This window comes from Colossoma macropomum, unplaced genomic scaffold (genome assembly GCF_904425465.1).
Source record: "Colossoma macropomum unplaced genomic scaffold, Colossoma_macropomum, whole genome shotgun sequence".
Classification (NCBI taxonomy): Eukaryota; Metazoa; Chordata; class Actinopteri; order Characiformes; family Serrasalmidae; genus Colossoma; species Colossoma macropomum.
The window spans coordinates 12,577,427-12,583,033 of NW_023494791.1; positions in this window are offsets into that span (position 1 = coordinate 12,577,427).

Sequence of the window (5,607 nt, forward strand, 5' to 3'; positions counted from 1 at the left end):
AAAAGGTGTGTGTGTGTGTGTGTGTGTGTGTGTGTGTGTGTGTGTGTGTGTGTGTGTGTGTTTGTGTGTGCGTGTCAGTGATAGATGAACTGCGGCGTGCTCTGCAGATCTATGACTCTGTCTGCCTGCACTACAGACCTGCCACTGTTTGAACTGCTGTTTTAACTTTTTCACTCCTAACTTCCCACAGGCAGGGCGAGCGAGAGAAAGAGAGAAAGAAAGCGAGGGAGAAAGGAGAGGAAGAGGCCAGGAGGAAGAGAAAGAGACAGATTGGGCAGGAGTGCTTTTAAAACAGGCCGGACACAAAGAGCTGATTCAGTGCTCTGTCTGCACCTGCCTCCACACACTGTACAAAAACACACACTTCAACTTTACACACTAACACCAACATGCTGTCACTCCGCCTCTGGCCCGCACTCTGTTTTTGTTTGCTTCTTTCTTCATTTTTAAACGCAACAGTTAAACCATACACTCTTTTTTACATAATTTCATATGAACAAATATTCAAATTGTCACTGTTATATTAAAACCTTATACCTTCATTATTTTATTTTATTTTAATTATGTATTTTACCCTGTTTAAAATACCACCTGCTCTTTATATTAGCTAAAACTTTCATGATGAATAGACTGATAGAAATGGCCCGAAATTACTTGGAATAAAATCTCATTATATTTAAATACATTGAAGTCAAAAACGTTTTTTGCTTCTCTGCCATTTCAGAGATACAAGATCTTGTTATGACACTAATGATGTGTTAACACTATAATTTCAAACAGCGACAAATTAAACCCTGTACACAAACTGTACACACAGATCTACTTTTTCCCTCTCACACACAAAAACAGTCACTTTCACACAGTATTCCACATCTCTGAGCTCTATGTGTGTGTGTGTGTGTGTGTGTGTGTGTGTGTGTGTGTGTGGTTCTCACTAAGTGAGCAGCACGCGGCTTCTGGAGCTACTGTGCTCTTTGTGTGAGACTGTGCATGTAAAGTAAGGTCTGTCAGCAGGGTGGGGGGCTTTTACCACCCTGTGAGCTCTCTGGCTACTGATGTACTCTTTTCAGGTGACATCTGCACTAAACCTGCTAATTCCACACACACACACACACACACACACACCCAGACAGTGGCTGTTACAATGGCGTATGTGAGTAATGTGAATGCCTTGACCTCTGAAACAAAGAACTTAAGGCAAAAAAGTCAGTTGTTTATATGCATGTGTAATAGAGAGAGAGAGAGAGAGAGAGAGAGAGAAAAGCAGCATTATGTGATGATGCTGATGAGATACACCTCCTCGCTCATGGGATATGCCCCTTTGTGTGGGTGTTTCTCTAGAGTATCATTGTTTTCTGCTACACTGCTTCCATATAATTACAACCTCAGTAACTAGTGACAGACACATCTATACTGTCACAGGATCATTTGTAATATCATAGTAATAACAACTTTGCCACATGGGTCATTATTATTAGTCAGTGGTAGTAGTAGACTAAATCAGTCTGTAAACCTACAGGTTGGCTTTACTTCCGGTTGGACAACTCACACCCAGTCAGCATGAAAGCATTTTAATTTATCACACAATTTACAATACATTCAAAAATAACAGACAAAGCATTGGTAATAATGGTAAAATCTTGTTGTGTTTGTGTTTGACATTGTAATGTCAAATGTACCCCAGTATAAAACGGATTTTACTTACATTTTTTCCATTTTTCAGCTTTCAAAAGCAGGTAAAGCTGCTATATTAATCATATTGCTAACACCTGCAGCTGAAGCTAACGATACTTTAGCAAATGCTTTTCCCTTCGAGGTGAGGTCGCTAAGCACTATTTAATGCCCAGTAAGAGCAACAGAATGTAAGGATGGTATATCTCTGTGTTGATTGCTACATTTTAGAATTGTAACGTCTGTAGACAGTTCTCCAAGGCAGCTTGTTAAGAAGCTATAATGCGATTAGCATTTATGCTAGCAGGCGCAGAACGAGTGTTTTTGCTCATATGTTAATACTCAGAGAAAAATCTAAGCTATATGTGATTCCATATATGATTCTGTGTAATTTTAGACATTTGTCTAAGTTGCTGAACAGTGTAACCTTTCAGGCAATAATATAAGCCTACTAGCAGACAGCTTAGTTAAACACTTTAGAGTCACCAAAAGGCCAAAAACATGACCAAAAAGACTACTAAATTGCTAAACGTGGTTACCATAAATGGTTCCAGGTGTCTCTCAAGCAGGTGAGAAATTAACTAGAACTTGTTGGTTTATGTTTGGGTCAGTTGGGTTTTTGTTTATGTTTCAATATTGGCAGCTGCATGTTTATGATCGTATGACATTAATTAACCACACAAAGTCATTGACCTGGGAGGATCCATTTCAAAAAGCTTTGTTTTTTTTCAATATCTTGGTTAAATAACTCTCAAGATTAGAACAGAATCATGTTGTGCTACCTGCATTATCCACCTGGAGGCAGATTCTTGTTGTGACATAACACTGTGCTATTAGTAGCTACAGTAGAAGTAGTGAGCATGGTGGTGGTATTGGTAGTGGTAGTAATAGCAGTAGTAGCAGCTGTAATAGTAGCAGTAGTAGTGTGGTAGTGGTTGTGGCAGTGATAGTGGAAGAAGTAGTAGTAGTAGCTGTAGGTAGTAAAGTAGGAGTGGTGGTAGAGTTTTACAGTAGTGATGGTGGTAGTGGATGTGGTTGTAGCAGTGGTAGTAGTTGCCATGCTATTTGTAGTAGTAGTAGTAATCAAGGCAGTAGTAGGGGTCTTTTTATCTACTGACAGACATTGTCTCAGGATATTTTTTAGTATCATAGTAAAACAACCTTATTATTTTTGTTGTTGTTATTAGTAGTAGTAGAGGCAGAGGTAGTGATTGGTACTGGTAGTAGTAGCTGGAGAAGTAGTAGTTGTGGTTGTAGTGGTAGTGGTGGTAGTATGGTTGTTGGTCGTTGTTGAGGTCTTGGTAGTGGTAGTAGTCATAGTAATAGTACTGGTCATGGTAGTGGTAGTAGTAGTAGTAGCAGTAGTAGTAGTAGTAGTAGTAGTAGTGGTCTTGGTGGTAGTAGTAGTGGTCTTGGTAGTGGTAGTAATAGTACTAGTAGTAGCTGCAGCAGTAGTAGTGGTTGTGGTGGTAGTGGTGGTGGTTGTGGTAGTAGTAGAAGTAGTGATCCATGGTAGTAGTAGTAGTAGTAGCTGTAGCAGTAGTAGTCATGGTAGTAGTAGTAGTAGTAGTAGTAGTGAAGTCAGAATCTACTAGTCCTCCCAGGTTATGTGCTCATTCTTTAGATTATAGGGCTCTCAAATCCAGATAGGCAGCTAGTCTGTGTCTCTTATTGCTTTTCCTGAATAATCTCTGTTTTATTTTTACTCTATTGCAGAAAGTTTTGTTCCATACAGTTAGCGATGTGCTCAAGGCACTTCCAAAGTGAGTCAAGGGGGCCGTAGTTGTTTGGGGAGAGGGTCAAGTAAATCTGAGTATCAACTACATAGCTGTGGTAAAATATCCAATAGTGTTGTAGAATTTGGCCAAAAGGAAGCATGTATAAATTAAATAAGAGCTGCCCAAGAATCAAACCCTGGGGCACACCACAGGTCACTGGCACTCTCTCAGGAACATTATTTTCCATTTTGACAAAGTAGTTCCTTCCTTGCAGGTATGAACTGAACCTTTTTATGACAGTTCCTGAGAGTGCAACCCAGTTCTCAAGTCTATCTAAGACAATTTTATAGTCAGTGGTATCAAAGGCAGCACTGAGATCAAGCAGTAGTAGAACAGATATTTTTCCAGAGTCTGTATTTAAGTTAATGTCATTAGCAAACGTAATTAGAACAGAAATCCTGACTGAAATTTGTCTAGACAGTTATTGAAAGACAGAAAGCCAGTAAGTTGCTTGAAGATGATTTTCTCAATGATTTTTCCAGTGAAAGGCAGATATAAAATAGGTCTATAATTACTTAATAGAGTTTCTTCCAGACTGTTCTCTTTTAAGAGAGGCTTCACAACTGCACTTTTTAATGTGTTAGGAAAAAACGCCCAACATGAGTGAGGTGTTTACTATCTGAAGTATGTCTGCTGTTTTTATACTAGTGGCTTGTCTGATATTGTGGATTTTATTGTTAAAAAGGTATGAAAACTTGTTACATTTCTCAGTTGATACTAACTGAGGTGAACATGTCACCTGTCACTCAACAAAACATGTAATTTGACCTGAATACACAGTGAAATTAAAATTACAGTTACAGGTAAAATGACCAACAAATATCACGCTTTGTTGAGTCTCATAGCCCCAAAGCACACCTAACTGCAGTTAGGGTCTGTATGTGGGCCTGCATATCAGTTCTTTATTTTCACTATTGGTTATAAAGCAGTTACTAAATAATCCTTATTATGTACTGAATGATAAATCTTAAGATTAATAACTGAATATGAAGTCTGAGAGGGTTAACTAGGTAGGAGCATGTTCAGTACTTACTGTGAGATATTGCTGTGATACAAGACACAAAATGTCCATTTAACTGGACACAAAATGTTGAGAATAGTCCTAAATAATTGCTGCTATATCAAAACATTGCACCTCCATTTTTTAAATTCTCATATTTTTTATGCTGATGGATAATGCCAAATGCCATTTAAACTGCATGAACATTTCATGATGAATGGACCAATAGAAATGCTCCAAAATTACTTGGCATAGAATCTTGTTACATTAACGTATATAAATGTTAAGAACATTGTTTCTTACTGTAAAGTAATCATTGTATAGATACATGGTTTTGTTATGATGGCAGCAGTGTAGGAAGACTGTGTCATGGGCTAGAACAGTGGTCTCCATCCTTGATCCTGGAGCTCTACCTTTCTACACAGCCCAGATCCAACCACAATTTGCCAGTCAACCTCTTTCCAAGTCCCTGATTGGCTGGATCAGATGTATTAGACTTAAGTAAGGGGCGGGGAAGCTTACTGGATACATGTTGGAACTAAACTATGCTGGAAAGTAGATCTCCAGGAGGAGGGTTGATGACCACTAGGGTAGTAGTTATGAGCATTGCTTTTTCTGTCCGAGTTCGATGGAGACATAAAGCACCACCGTGTGGTAGTGAATAGCATTATCCTTAGAGCCCTGCCTTTCACCACTAATAGTATATAGGAACTGTAATAGATGGTCCAAAATGTGCAGTTCAGATGGTACGTGACATTTTAGATGATATGAGAAATGTGTATGATGTGTATGTGTGTGACTTGGCGGGAGCCCGGGGGTTGGGGGAGGGGGTTGTGGAGGGACATGATGGTTGTTACTGTGATTATTACTGCTGTGTAAAGGCTATTTGCTGAGAGCTGTAGGGTCAGAGAGTTGAGATGAGCTCCATAATGACGGTAATATCTACTGTAATATCCCCAGCCTCCTCACCTCTGGCCTTGAGCTGATGTGAAAAGGCTAGAGTTGAGAAAAGTATCAGTATTAAATATAAGCTGTTCAATCTGGAACATCTCACCCTATACACTGACCCATTATAGAATGACTGCTGGTGGGGGTGCAGGGTTTAGGGTGGGGGCTGTGCATCCTGCCTCCAGTGTGTATGCTGTTATTGACTCTTCT